Genomic DNA, 15,227 nt, shown 5'->3' with positions numbered 1-15,227 from the left:
GCTATTTGAATTTGAATTATATTCATATAATTAGAATATAATTTCAAATACCCCTGAAATATTTTATGAGCTTTTGGAAAAGTCCATCTAGCAAAATAAAAATATTCAGAGGAGTTTTTGGCATTGTTTGAATTATTTTTAAATTCAAAACAGTGGCAAAACAAATTTAAAAAAAATAGAAAACAGAACAGAAATATAAAACAGAGCACTTACCTGGCGCTCACCTCGCAGCCCACCTGGTGGCCAACAGGACCGGCCCAGCGCGGCCCAGCCCAACTTCTCCTGTCGTCTTCCCCGCGCCAGTAGGCAGCGCGCGTGGCCGACGCGCGCCGACGCTGCCTCGGCCACCTCCTGCTTCCCCGGCCACCTCCTGCTTCCACCGCGACGCCACGGCCCTTCTAGCATCGCCACGCAGCCCCTGGCTCCCTCTCTCACTCCCCTCGCTCGCTCCCTCACCCTCACTTTTCCCCTGGATCCCTCTCTCTTCCCCACCGAGCGGAGCTCGTCGCCGCCGACGCCGTTACAATGGCCACAGCCACCCCCTTGCTCCCCTGACCTGTCCAAGAGCTCCGGGACGTCTTCCTCATCCTCTCCACCAAGCCATGGAACTACGGATGCGCCACAACGTCGCCGGCATCGCCGTTTCCATCACCGGCCACCGAGGATCTTCACCATCAATTCGCCACCATCGTCGCTTCCCCGAGCTCGCTGACCATCTCTACGCGACCCATGTGAGCTCCGCCACCGTTTCCCCCTCTTCCCCTCTTCGTTTGATTGTCGTAGCCGTCGCCCCCTTGATGACCGAGATGCACCGCGCCTGAGCTCGCCGTCGACGATGCTCCGGTGACCAAATAGTCACCCTGGAGTGTCCAACCTACTCCTCGCGATGCGTAGCGCCCTTCTAGCCCCTTGCCCCGCTCTTCTATGCACTGAAACGCGATCCCGCGCGCAACCGAACTCCGGCGGCCGCAAAAGAGCTCGCCGCCGTCAGCTCCGGCCACCCCAGCTGCTGCCGCTTGTCCCTCTGGATGCGCCTCTCTCCTAGGAACCCGTAGGAGAAAACCGCGTGTTGAATGGTGCTTCGTAGCGAGCGTACAGTGCACCTCCGCCGTCGGCCGTGGTCGTCGCCGGTTAGCCTCCGGTGAGCTGACGTGGCGCTGTCATTAGCCGCTAATGACCAGCTAACTAACCAGCCCTGAGCCACTGACAGACGTGCCCCACCAGTTTAACTAAGCAACTAACGGAATTAGTTAGGTTTAATCTAATCGGACTGGGCCCACGCGTCAGTTTTGACCACGCTGACATGGCCGTTGACCAGGCCCACCTGTCTGTGACACTAAACATCACTGGGTCACTGACCAGTGGACCCCACTGGTCAGGTTTCACCTGGTCAGCCGACTACTGCCGTCACGGTGACGCACTGCTGACGCAGTAAATGTTTTCTAGAATTTAAATAAATCTTAAATGATTTATTATTTTCAGAAAATGTCCTAAACTTCTAAGAATCATAGAAATTCAACCGTAACTCCAAATTAAATAAATTATATATGAAAAATCATCAGAAAAATTCAAGGAATCCATCTGTACCATTTTCATGCATGTTTGAACAATGTTTGTCCTCTGTTTTGGACAAAACAAATAAAGGGCATTTAAATAATCATATATGGAGTTGGAGTTTGAATCATGTATTCAAACCAACTTCATTTAAATCATAGCTAGGTGCATTAGCCCAAAACACATTCATATTGCCATGTCATAGCATGCATCATATTGTGCATTGCATTGATCGTGTTTCTTCTGTGTTTGCCGGTGTTGTTCCCCCTCGATAGACGTTGTACCGGCGATGTGATCGATGACACCGATGAAGAGCTATATTATCTTCAGAAGTGCCAGGCAAGCAAAACCCCCTTGTTCATTCTGATACAATCCTACTCTCTCGCCCTGCTCTCTTTTACTGCATTAGGACAACAACGAGTCATTTGTTACTTGCTGCGGTAGCTGAACCCCTTTATCCTCTGCATGACCTGTCATTGCCACAGTAAATAGATGAAACCCACTAGTATGAGTAGGAGTTGCTTGAGCCCTGTTGTGCCTACTCATTCATGTTTGTTTGTCATGCCTTCTACTGCTTAGAGTTGAGTCAGGTCTGATTCATCGGGAATGAATCAGAGGTGTGTGAACATGTCCTACTGTGTGTAAGCTAAGTGTGTGAACACGATTTGGTAAAAGGTATCGGTGAGAGGCCATGTAGGAGTACATGGTGGGTTGTCTCATTGAAGCCGTCCTCAGGAACTGAGTTCTGTGTTTGTGATCCATGATTCAGCTACTACCACGCATTGGGCCTGAAACCAATGGACCCTCTCGGCTTCTTAATCACCCTTGTCCTCTGTCCAGGAGTTGCAAGTAGTTTCTGGTGTTTGTAGTATGCTGGAGGCCATGGGCAGCGCTGACCGGAGGGGTGGGCTGTGATGCGGTAGGCACATGGCCGGGTATACCGGGTGCCCGTTTGGTGTCACGGAACCCTGTTCACATCGTTTGGGGCTATGAGCGAAACTCCGGCCGGATCTCCTCATGGATGGAACCCGAATAGGCGATAAACCTGGACTAGAGACTTGAGTGTATAGGTAGGCCGTGGCCGACACCCACGTTGGGCTTCCGCTTGAAGGTTGCAAAGTACATGTCGTGTAAACGGCGGTAAGTGGTGAGAGCGTGTGTGAAGAAGTACACCCCTGCAGGGTTAACATCATCTATTCGAATAGCCGTGTCCGCGGAAAAGGACTTCTGGGTTGCTTATATCAGTTCATAGACAAGTGAAAGTGGATACTTTAAAATGTGCAAGATAAGCGTGAGTGCTATGGATGGCGTTCTCGTAGGGAGACGGGAGCGGATCCATAGTGGTGTATTGATATGGTGAATATGTGGACTCGTGTGCGCCACCTCAAAAGAGTTACTTGCAATAGTAGATCAGGATAGCCACCGAGTCAAAGCTGGCTTGCTGCAGTTAAACCCCACCATCCCCTTGTTGAAAATGATGCATATGTAGTTAGTTCTGATGTAAGTCTTGCTGGGTACATTTGTACTCACGTTTGCCTATTTTATGTTTTTGCAAAGAGACCTCGGTCTCGCCAGTAGTTCCGCGTGGTCTTCGACATTTAGCTTGATACCTCAGCTACGATCTTGTGCCCTCGGTAGGATCTAGTAGATAGTCAGGCTTCTCAGCCTTTTTCATTTGTAGATGTCTGTACTCAGACATGTTGAGCTTCCGCTTGTGCTTTGATTTGTATGCTCTGAATGTTGGGTCATGAGACTCATGTTTGTAATATCTCGCTCCTCGGAGCCTATTGAATAAATACTTGAGTCGTAGAGTCATGTTGTGATGCCATGTTGTGTTTGCACATATCGAGCATATTGTGTGTATGTTATTGAAATGCTTGGTATGTGTGGGATCTGACTATCTAGTTGTTTATATTTAGTAGCCTCTCTTACCGGGAAATGTCTCCTAGTGTTTCCACCGAGCCATGGTAGCTTGCTACTGCTCCGGAACACTTAGGCTGGCCGGCATGTGTCCTTCTTTGTTCCTGTGTCTGTCCCTTCGGGGAAATGTCACGCGATGAATACCGGAGTCCTGTTAGCCCGCTACAGCCCGGTTCACCGGAGTCCTGCTAGCCCAGTGCTACAGCCTGGATTCACTCGCTGATGACCGACATGTTCGATGCTGGGTCATGGATGCCTGCCCCTGTAAGTTTGTGCCACTTTGGGTTTACGACTAGCCATGTCAGCCCGGGCTCCTTATCATATGGATGCTAGCGACACTATCATATACGTGTGCCAAAAGGCGCAAACGGTCCCGGGCAAAGTTAAGGCGACACCCGTGGGAATACCGTGCGTGAGGCCGCAAAGTGATATGAGGTGTTACATGCTAGATCGATGTGGCATTGAGTCGGGGTCCTGACAGACACCTCCTGTTATTCTCCACAGACTACAGCCCCATGCTGCAACAGAACCAGTTATAACCCTTCTCCTCCTCTCAATCTGCGACTCCACTGCTGCATTTTCCCATCTCCGAGTCGTTCCCATCCGGGGCCTCACCGTCGTGCACCGCCTCGCTGCGCTCGGTGCGGCGTGGTCAACAAACGAGAGTCATCAAATGAGGACTGTACGTGGAGAGCCTGACGGCTGGGACCCACGAGGTCCATGGTCGCACGCAAGAAAAGTTCCTCCTTATTAAGATGAAAAAAAATGTTTCCTCCACCTGACAGCTGGGACCCACCGGCTGTATCTTTGCACGAAGGAAGTGCCTCCTTGTTTTGTGAATAAAATTATTCATCCCGTTGACAGCTGGGACCCGTCAGATTTTGTGACTGACTTGTGGGCCTACTAAGCGGACGTGTATGCACGGCTTTGTCAACTTAATCAACAAATGATTCTAGCAGCTGGACCGTTGGATGTTAATCCAACAGCCGTGCTCCTTCTTCAACCTCTGTTCTTGCTCCTGTCTCCCGTGGGCGGCATCGTGGCTGTGCTGCCGCGCACTCGAACCAGTGAAGTTTCCCACTCCTCTCCATCTGCGACTCCACTGCCCCGTCTTCCCCATCTCCGGGTCGTTCCAATCTGGGTGTGCTCGACACGGTGTGGTCAACGTGGTCAACAACCAAGAGTCATCGGAAGATGACTATACGTGAGAGGCTGACAGTGGGGACGCACCACGCCCATGGACGCATGCATGCAATGGAACGCGGAATGGTCAACATGGTCAAGGAACGACTTCCATCGAAAGTATACTATACGTGGAGAGTCTCAGCTGGGTCCACAGCCGCAGGAAGTAAGTGCCTCCTTATTACGCGGAAAATGATGATTCCTCCAACTGACAGCAGGGACCCACTGGACGGGCCACCATATTTTGCAAAAAAAAGTTTGCCCCCTGACTGCTGGGACCCACCTGATGGGCCACCGTATTTCACGAAAAAAATGTTCCCCCCGCAGTCAGGTCGGACCAACCGGAAGTGCCTCCTTATTAAGCAGAAGAAAATGAATACTCCCCCTGCTAGCTGGGACCCACCTCGGTGGGAGGCTGACTTGTGGGCCCACTAAGTTGACGGGGACGGAGGGCTTTTTCAATTTAGTCAACATGAACGATTCTAGCTGCAGTGACCGTATGATGTCCATCCAACGGCCATCGTGCTTCTTCAACCTCTAGTCTTCTTGCTCCAACCGCCCAAAGCAGCGCCGATCGTGCCGCCTGCTCCTGCCTCCCGTGGCTGGCTGTGATGTCACGGAGGTCTCACCACCCCCTACTACTCCCGCTGCTGGCTAGGCCATCCCTCCACTCACCCACACCCCCTGTTATTCTGCGGCGATGGCAGCCTCACACCGCAGCTGAACGAGTGAACCCTCATACTCCTCTACGCGTCGGCATCCATTGTCGCGTCTTCCCAGCTCCGCGTCGTCCCCTTCCTAGGCCTCGCCATCGTCCACCGTCGTGGTGCTCTCGGTGCGGCGTGGTCAATGTGGTCAGGGATCGAATTCCATCGGAAGAGTACTATACGTGGAGAGGCTGACAGCTGGGTCCACGGCAGCCGCAAGGAAGTGCCTCCTTATTACGCGGAAACTAATTATTCCTTCACCGGACAGCGGGGACCCACCGGACGGGCCACCAGTATTTTGCAAAAAAAAACGTTTCCCCCTGACTGTTGGGACCCACCGGACGGGCCACCGTATTTCGCGAAAAAAAACGTTCCCCCCGCTGTCAGCTCAGACCCACCGGAAGTGCCTCCTAATTACGCACAAAAAATGAATACTCCCCCAGCTAGCTGGGACCCACCTTGGTGGAAGGCTGACTTGTGGGCCTACTAAGTTGACAGGGACGAAGGGCTTTGTCAACTTAGTCAATATGAACGATTCTAGCTACAGTGACCGTACGATGTCCATCCAACGGTCGTAGTGCTTCTTCAACCTCTGGTCTTCTTGCTCCAGCCGCCCAAAGCAGTGCCGGTCGTGCCGCATGCTCCTGCCTCCCGTGGCCCGCTATGCTACCGCGGAGGCCTCACCGCCCCCTACTATTCCCACCGCTGGCCAGGCCCTGCGGCGACGGCAGCCTCACACCGCAGCTGAACCAGTGAACCCTTGTACTCCTCTCCGCGCGGGCTTCCACTGCCGCGTCTTCCCCGGCTCCGCGTCGTCCCCTTCCTCTCGCCATCGTCCACTGCCGTGGTGCTCTCTGCGCGGTGTGGTCAACATGGTCAAGGAATGACTTCCATCGTAAGAGTACTGTACATGGAGAGGCTGACAGCTGGGTCCAAGGCCACAGCCCAGTTTTTTTGTGATTTGCCAAGTAAGTCGCTTTGTCAGGCCTGTTGGGTTGCAAATCTTTCAAGACGAGGAGAGCTTTCATTTAGCTGGCCGAGAAAATGGCCCATCAGTAATGAGAAATGGGTTGTACATTTTTAAAACACATCAAACCGGCAATTAGTTTCAAATATCTTTTTTTTCATTTCGAGATTTTAAATTACATTAATTTTTATGCATGGAGAATTTGTTGGATTTTATGTTGATATACATTTATTTTTAAAATCACTTTGAATCTGAGTCGAAATTTTGGGATTAAAAATAGTTCGGACCGCACCGAAATATGCAAAATTTTGTATAATTTTTTAACCGTGGCCACAATATAGGCTGTAATGCTAACAAAAAGAATATGGGCTAAAAAACCTTAAGAATTAGCAAATGGGCTATAAATTATTAGAAATAATGGTAGATGGGTTGTATGCTGTTTTCAACAGATTTGAGGCTTTCCTAAAAAAAGGTTGACGCACAAGCAGTGACTGTTGGATGTCCATCCAACGGCCGTCGTGCTTCTTCAATCTCTGCTCTTCCTGCTCCAGCCGCTCAAACAAGCGCCAGCGGGACTGCCTGCTCCCTCCTCCCCGCATCCGGTTGTGCTGCCGCGCAGGCCTCACCGCCCCACCGTACTCCCATCGCTGGCCTAGCCATCCCTCTATTCACCCACACCTGCTGTTATTCTCCGGCGACGACAGACGAACCAGTAAACCCTCGTACGGTCGTACTCCCCTCCGCATGGGAAACAACTGTCGAGTCTTCCCTGCCTCCCTGTCGTTCCCTTCCTAGGCCTCGCCGTCGTCCACCGCCCTGGTGCTCTCGGCACGGCCTAGTCAACATGGTCAATGACCGACATGCATCTGAAGTGGACTGTACGTGGAGAGGCCGACAGCTGGGTCCAAGGCCGCACGCAAGGAAATGCCTCCTTATTATAGGCAAAATAATGATTCCTCCACCTGACATCAGGGACCCACCAAAAGGGCCTCTGTATTTCGCGAAAAAAACGTTACCGCCGCTGACAGCTTGGACCCACCAGCTATATCTTCGTACGTAAGGAAGTGCCTCCTTATTACGCACAAAAAAAATGAATACTCCCCCTGTTAGATAGGACCCAGTATAGTGGCAGGCTGACTTGTGGGCCTACTAAGTTGACGGGGACAGAGGGCTTTGTCAACTTAGTCAATATGCACGATTCTAGCTCCAATGACCATACGATGTCCATCCAACGGCCGTAGTGCTTCTTCAACCTCTGGTCTTCTTGCTCCAGCCGCCCAAAGCAGCGCCGGTCGTGCCGCATGCTCCTACCTCCAGTGGTCGGCTGTGCTGCCGCGGAGGCCTCACCGCCTCCTACTATTCCCACCGTTGGCCAGGCCCTGCGGCGACGGCAGCCTCACATCGCAGCCGAACCAGTGAACCCTCGTACTCCTCTCCGCGCGGGCTTCCACTGCCGCGTCTTCCCCGGCTCCCCGTCGTCCCCTTCCTAGGCCTCGCCGTCGTCCACCGCCCTGGTGCTCTCGGCGCAGCATGGTCAACATGGTCAAGGAACGGCTTCCATCGGACGTGGACTGTACGTGGAGAGACTGACAGCTGGGTCCACGGCCGCAGCAAGGAAGTGCCTCCTTATTACGCGCAAAATAATTATTCCTCCACCTGACAGCGGGGACCCGCCGGACGGGCCACCATATTTCGCGAAAAAAATGTTTCCCCCTGCCTGCTGGGACCCACCAGCTACATCTTCGCACGCAAGGAAGTGTGTCCGAAAAAAACGATTCGCCCCCATGACTACTGGGACCCACCAGCTACATCATCGCACGCAAGGAAGTGCCTAACAGTCGGGACCCACCTGGTCGAAGCGTACGTAGCGTTGTCATTCTGGTCGCGAACATGTACGTACATATATACTGGTTGATGTAGAGGCGTGCACGTGACGTAGTAGAGGCGCGTACATGTCGTAGTAGAATTGCGCATGTAGCATGTACACGTACGTACAGCGGCTAGTGTGCAAGAAAGAAAATACGGCCACGTATGTGTACATACGGGCGGGGTCTCGAACGCCTACTCGCGTATACGTACGGCCAAGGCTCGTGTACATGGCTGGGTCAGATCGGAGAAACAACATTGTCGTCGTGTGCATGGGGAGCCAACCGGCTGGGTCTGAACGGAATGCGTGGTCGTGTTCATTGGGAGGGCTTGGACGGAACAGGCGATGGAAATGAGGCCTGGCGTACTGCAGAATGGAGGAAACGGCCTTGTGTTCGACCGGCCACGTTCGAAACGGGGGTCCTGTTGATCGGGAGGGGTCTGGCGTATCGCAAAACGAAGGAAACGGACCTCCTACGGTCGAAACGGGGGTCCTGTTGATCGGGAGGGGTGTGGCGTACCGCAAAACGGACGAAACGGACTTGTGTTGGAGCGCTACGGTGAAACGGAGGTCCTGTTGATCGGGAGGGGTGTGGTGATGACCCACAAGTATAGAGGATCTATCGTAGTCCTTTCGATAAGTAAGAGTATCGAACCCAACGAGGAGTAGAAGGAAATGATAACCGGTTTTCAGCAAGGTATTCTCTGCAAGTACTGAAATAAGTGGTAACAGATAGTTTTGTGATAGGATAAATTGTAACGAGCGACAAGTAACAAAAGTAAATAAAGTGCAGCAAGGTGGCCCAATCCTTTTTGTAGCAAAGGACAAGCCTGGACAAACTCTTATAATAGGAAAAGCGCTCCCGAGGACACATGGGAATATCGTCAAGCTAGTTTTCATCACGCTCATATGATTCGCTCTCGGTACTTTGATAATTTGATATGTGGGTGGAACGGTGCTTGGGTACTGCCCTTACTTGGACAAGCATCCCACTTATGATTAACCTCTATTGCAAGCATCCGCAACTACAACAAAAGTATTAAGGTAAACCTAACCATAGCATGAAACATATGGATCCAAATCAGCCCCTTACGAAGCAACACATAAACTAGGGTTTAAGCTTCTGTCACTCTAGCAACCCATCATCTACTTATTACTTCCCAATGCCTTCCTCTAGGCCCAAATAATGGTGAAGTGTTATGTAGTCGACGTTCACATAACACCACTAGAGGTTAGACAACATACATCTTATCAAAATATTGAACGAATACCAAATTCACATGACTACTAATAGCAAGACTTCTCCCATGTCCTCAGGAACGAACGTAACTACTCACAAAGCATATTCATGTTCATAATCAGAGGGGTAATAATGTGCATAAAGGATCTGAACATATGATCTTCCACCAAATAAACCAACTAGCATCAACTACAAGGAGTAATCAACACTACTAGCAACCTACTAGCACCAATCCCGGACTTGGAGACAAGAATTGGATACAAGAGATGAACTAGGGTTTGGAGATGAGATGGTGCTGGTGAAGATGTTGATGGAGATTGCCCTCTCCCGATGAGAGGAGTGTTGGTGATGATGATGGTGATGATTTCCCCCTCCCGGAGGGAAGTGTCCCCGGCAGAACAGCTCTGCCGGAGCCCTAGATTGGTTCCGCCAAGGTTCCGCCTCATGGCGGCGGAGTCTCGTCCCGAAAGGTTCTCTTCTATTTTTTGCTCATCGAAAGACTTCATATAGGAGAAGATGGATGTCGGAGAGCCACCAGGGGGGCCACAAGGTAGGGGGTGTGCCCAGGGGGCGCGCCCCCACCCTCGTGAGCAGGGTGTGGGCCCCCTGGCCTTCATCTTTGGCGATGATTTTTCTTTATTTATTTTAAGGTATTCCGTGGAGTTTCAGGACTTTTGGAGTTGCGCAGAATAGGCCTTCAATATTTGCTCCTTTTCCAGCCCAGAATTCCAGCTGCCGGCATTCTCCCTCTTCATGTAAACCCTGTAAAATAAGAGAGAATAGCCATAAGTATTGTGACATAACGTAAAATAACAGCCCATAATGCAATAAATATTGACATAAAAGCATGATGCAAAATGGACGTATCAACTCCCCCAAGCTTAGACCTCGCTTGTCCTCAAGCGAAAAGCCGATAACAATAAATATGTCCTCATGTTTAGAGGTAGAGGCGTCGATAAAAATAAAATACGGACATGAAGGCATCATGATTATTTCATAACAGCAACATATATAGATTTTGTCATGAGGTTACTCATACTCAATTGATAATCTTTTCACAAAGCCAAAGTATGAAACAGAAACCTTATTGAGAACCAACAAATTATACCCTCAGTCATTGAAACAATTGCAATTTATCATAGCATCGGAAAGAGTCTATGTCAGAGCTTAAAAGCAAGTCCACATACTCAACTATCACTTAGTCCTTCATAATTGCTAACACTCACGCGATACTTGTGGTTACGGAGTTTTAATCGGACACAGAGAAAGATAGGGGCTTATAGTTTTGCCCCACAACTTTTTACCTCAAGGGTAATGTCAACAATAATAATTCATGCTCCCCCACATCCAATTAGATATATATACCATGTTCTTTCCAACATGCTGAGCTTGCCAAAGGATAAAAATAAAAAGGGAGAGGTGAAGATCACCGTGACTCTTGCATAAGGTAGAGGATAATAATAAAAGATAGGCCCTTCGCAGAGGGAAGCAGAGGTTGTCATGCGCGTTTAGGGTTGATGCACAAAATCTTAATGCAAAAGAACGTCACTTTATATTGCCCCTTGCATGTGGACCTTTATTATGCAGTCCGTCGCTTTTATTGCGTCCACAACAAGTTTGTACAAAGTTTATTTTCTCTGCACTAATAAGTCATGCATATTTAGAGATCAATTTTTATTGCTTGCACCGATGACAACTTACTTGAAGGATCTTACTCAATCCATAGGTAGATATGGTGGACTCTCATGGCAAAACTGGTTTAAGGGTATTTGGAAGCACAAGTAGTATTTCTACTTAGTGCTGAGAATTTGGCTAGCAAGAGGGGGAAAGGCAAGCTCAACACGGTAGAGGATCCATGACAACATACTTTATCTCAGATATAAGAAAACATAACTCATTATGTTGTCTTTCTTGTCCAACCTCAACTCTTTAGCATGTCATATTTTAATGAGTGCTCCCAATCATAAAAGATGTTAATGATAATATATCTATATGTGAAACCCCTCTTTCCTTATTACTTCCTATTAATTGCAACGATGACCAAAGCTATATTTGCTAACTCCCAACAACTTTTAATCATCATACTCTTTCTATGTGAAGTCATTACTTTCAATAAGATCAATATGAACTGTTTGGTTCTTTTTATTCTTTTTCTTCTAATCACCCAAGATCATGGCAAAATACTCAAGCCCTTGACTCAACACTAATCTTTATTATATAGCTCACAGACTCGATTACAAAGAAGGCATAAAGCAAAACTCAAAACTAGATCATGCCATGACTTTATTCTACTAAATCAAGATACTACTAATAGGATCGAACTAAGAAAAACAGTAAAGATGGGAGTTGTGATGGTGATACGATACCAGGGCACCTCCCCCAAGCTTGGCATTTCCTAAGGGGAGTGCCCATACCCATGTGATTATTTCTCCTTCTTTGTTGTTGGCGTAATATTCTTGGCGATGATTCCTCTCAAGATACGGTTCTCCTCCTCGAGCTTATTGGCTTGCTGCTTGAGGTCCATTATTTCCTTGTGAAGCTTTCCTGTAACGGCTAAAGCTCCTTGCACCCAAGGGTGTTGCATAGCTGCAGGAGAAACAGAGACACTCCTCCTCATATTTTCATAGGAAAGAAATCTAACATTAGAAGGGATAACCGAGTTTGGAATAGCCGAGCTCTGTAGTTCCCCCATCGTAAACCCAGCTCGGAGGTGAGAGGTGACTTCTTGATCTTCCATGGCGTCTACTCTCATCAGGTCAGCCTCCATCTCTTCCTCCGTTGCTGGCCCAAAGTGGTCAGCATCGTTGTTTGCCCTTGGTTCCTGTGCCGGGTTAGATATCCGGCTCTCCCTGACTGACTCTTGAGAAGACATCTTGCTCTAATCTGCAGCAGCAACAGTCGAAACAAAAACAGAGGATATTTGCGTGATACGAGAGTCAAAACCTTCGGGAGTATATATAATGAATTTTTACCGACCAAAATACGTATCGTGCAAGGAAACGGAGTCCGGAGGGCACACGAGGTGCTCACGAGGTAGGGGGGCGCCCAGGGGGGTAGGGCGCGCCCTCGACCCTCGTGGAGGCCTCTTGTCCTCCCCGGACTGCTACTTATTTTTCTATTTTTCTAAATATTCCAAAACGGAGAAATATTGCCTTAAAAATTGTTTTGGAGTCGGTTTACTTACCGTACCACATACCTATTCCTTTTTGGAGTCTAGAACGTTCTGGAAAGTGTCCTTTATGTAATCTTCCGGGGTTACGGTTTCAATAATATTAGTTTCAACATTTATAGGATTACCTGAGATATAGTGTTTGATCCTTTGACCGTTCACCACCTTTGGATTTGTGCCTGCAAAGTTGTTGATTTTTATGGCACCGGAACGATAGACCTCCTCGATAACATAAGGACCTTCCCATTTGGAGAGAAGTTTTCCTGCAAAAAATCTTAAACGAGAGTTGTATAGCAATACATAATCACCTACATTAAACTCCCGCTTTTGTATCCTTTTGTCATACCATCTTTTAACCTTTTCTTTAAACAACTTGGCATTTTCATAAGCTTGGGTTCTCCATTCATCAAGTGAGCTAATATCAAATAACATCTTCTCACTGGCAAGTTTGAAATCATAGTTGAGCTCTTTAATAGCCCAATATGCCTTATGTTCTAGTTCGAGAGGTAAGTGACATGCTTTTCCATAAACCATTTTATACGGAGACATACCCATGGGATTTTTGTATGCAGTTCTATAGGCCCATAATGCATCATTCAGTTTCTTGGACCAATTCTTTCTAGACCTATTGACAGTCTTTTGCAAAATTAATTTGAGCTCTCTATTGCTCAATTCTACCTGACCACTAGACTGCGGGTGATATGGAGATGCAATTCTATGATTAACGCCGTGTTTAGCAAGCATCTTAGGAAAGCACCATGAATAAAGTGTGAACCACCATCAGTCATTAAGTATCTAGGGACTCCAAACCTTGGAAAAATAACTTCCTTAAGCATTTTAATAGAAGTGTTATGATCAGCACTACTAGTTGGAATAGCTTCTACCCACTTAGTAACGTAATCAACAGCAACTAGAATATGTGTATATCCATTAGAGGCAGGAAAAGGTCCCATATAATCAAAGCCCCAAACATTAAATGCTTCAATAACAAGTGAATAATTCATAGGCATTTCTTGACGTCTACTAATATTACCAATTCTTTGACATTCGTCGCAAGACAAAACAAACTTACGGGCATCTTTGAAGAGAGTAGGCCAATAAAAACCGGATTGCAATACCATATGTGCAGTTCTATCTCCAGCGTGGTGTCCTCCATAAGCCTCAGAGTGACACTTGTGTAGGAACTGTTCCTGTTCATGCTCAGGTACACAACGTCTAATAACACCATCTACTCCTTCTTTATAAAGATGTGGGTCATCCCAAAAGTAATGTCGCAAGTCATAGAAAAACTTTTTCTTTTGTTGGTATGTGAAGCTAGGTGGTATAAATTTAGCAACAATATAATTAGCATAATCAGCATACCATGGAGTGCTACGAGAAGTACTTATGACATTTAATTGTTCATCAAGAAAGCTATCATCAATAGGTAGTGGGTCATCAAGAACATTCTCTAACCTAGATAAGTTGTCTGCAACGGGGTTCTCAGCTCCTTTTCTATCAACAATATGCAAATCAAATTCTTGCAAAAGGAGAACCCATCTAATAAGTCTAGGTTTTGCATCTTTCTTTTCCATAAGATATTTAATAGCAGCGTGATCTGTGTGAATAGTTACTTTAGAATCAACAATATAGGGTCTGAATTTATCACAAGCAAATACAACTGCTAAAAGTTCCTTTTTGGTAGTAGCATAGTTTCTTTGAGCATTGTCTAGAGTCTTACTAGCATAATGGATAACATTCAATTTCTTATCAACTCTTTTCCCTAGAACAGCACCTACAGCATAATCACTAGCATCACACATAATTTCAAAGGGTAAATTCCAATCAGGTGGTTGAACAACAGGTGCAGAGACTAATGCTTTTTTTAAGTATTTCAAATGCTTCTACGCAATCATCATCGAAGACAAATGGTACATCTTTTTGTAATAAATTAGTCAGAGGCCAAGAGATTTTTGAGAAGTCCTTAATTAACCTCCTATAAAATCTGGCATGACCAAGGAAACTTCTTATACCTTTGATGTCCTTGGGACATGGCATCTTTTCAATAGCATCAACCTTGGCTTTATCAACTTCAATACCTCTTTCAGAAACTTTGTGCCCCAAGACAATACCTTCATTAACCACAAAGTGGCACTTTTCCCAATTCAAGACAAGATTAGTTTCTTCACATCTCTGCAAAACTCGAGCAAGATTGCTCAAGCAATCATCAAAAGAGGAACCATAGACGGAAAAGTCATCCATGAAAACCTCACAAATTTTCTCGCAAAAGTCAGAGAATATAGCCATCATGCATCTTTGATAGGTAGCAGGCACATTACATAAACCGAAAGGCATACGTCTATAAGCAAAAGTACCAAAAGGGCATGTAAAAGTAGTCTTTGATTGATCTTTAGCCGACACAGGTATTTGAGAAAAACCGGAATGACCATCTAGAAAGCAATAATGTGTATGTTTGCATAATCTTTCTAGCATTTGATCAATAAAAGGTAAGGGGTAATGATCTTTCTTAGTAGCCTTATTTAATTTGCGGGAATCAATTACCATCCTATAACCTGTGATAATTCTTTGCAGAATCAATTCATCTTTACCATTACGGACAACAGTAATACCTCCTTTCTTAG

The 15,227-nt window shown here is 47.2% G+C and overlaps 1 pseudogene; it reads right to left on the bottom strand.

Moving 5' to 3' along the window:
• The window catches only part of LOC119313090, a 118,414-nt pseudogene extending 104,246 nt beyond the window's left edge, over window positions 1–14,168 (bottom strand).
• Window positions 14,169–15,227: the final 1,059 nt, after the last annotated feature.

This window comes from Triticum dicoccoides, chromosome 5B (assembly GCF_002162155.2).
Source record: "Triticum dicoccoides isolate Atlit2015 ecotype Zavitan chromosome 5B, WEW_v2.0, whole genome shotgun sequence".
Taxonomy (NCBI): Eukaryota; Viridiplantae; Streptophyta; class Magnoliopsida; order Poales; family Poaceae; genus Triticum; species Triticum dicoccoides.
Note: the sequence above shows the minus strand (reverse complement) of the source record. Positions and strands in the feature narration are given on the sequence as shown.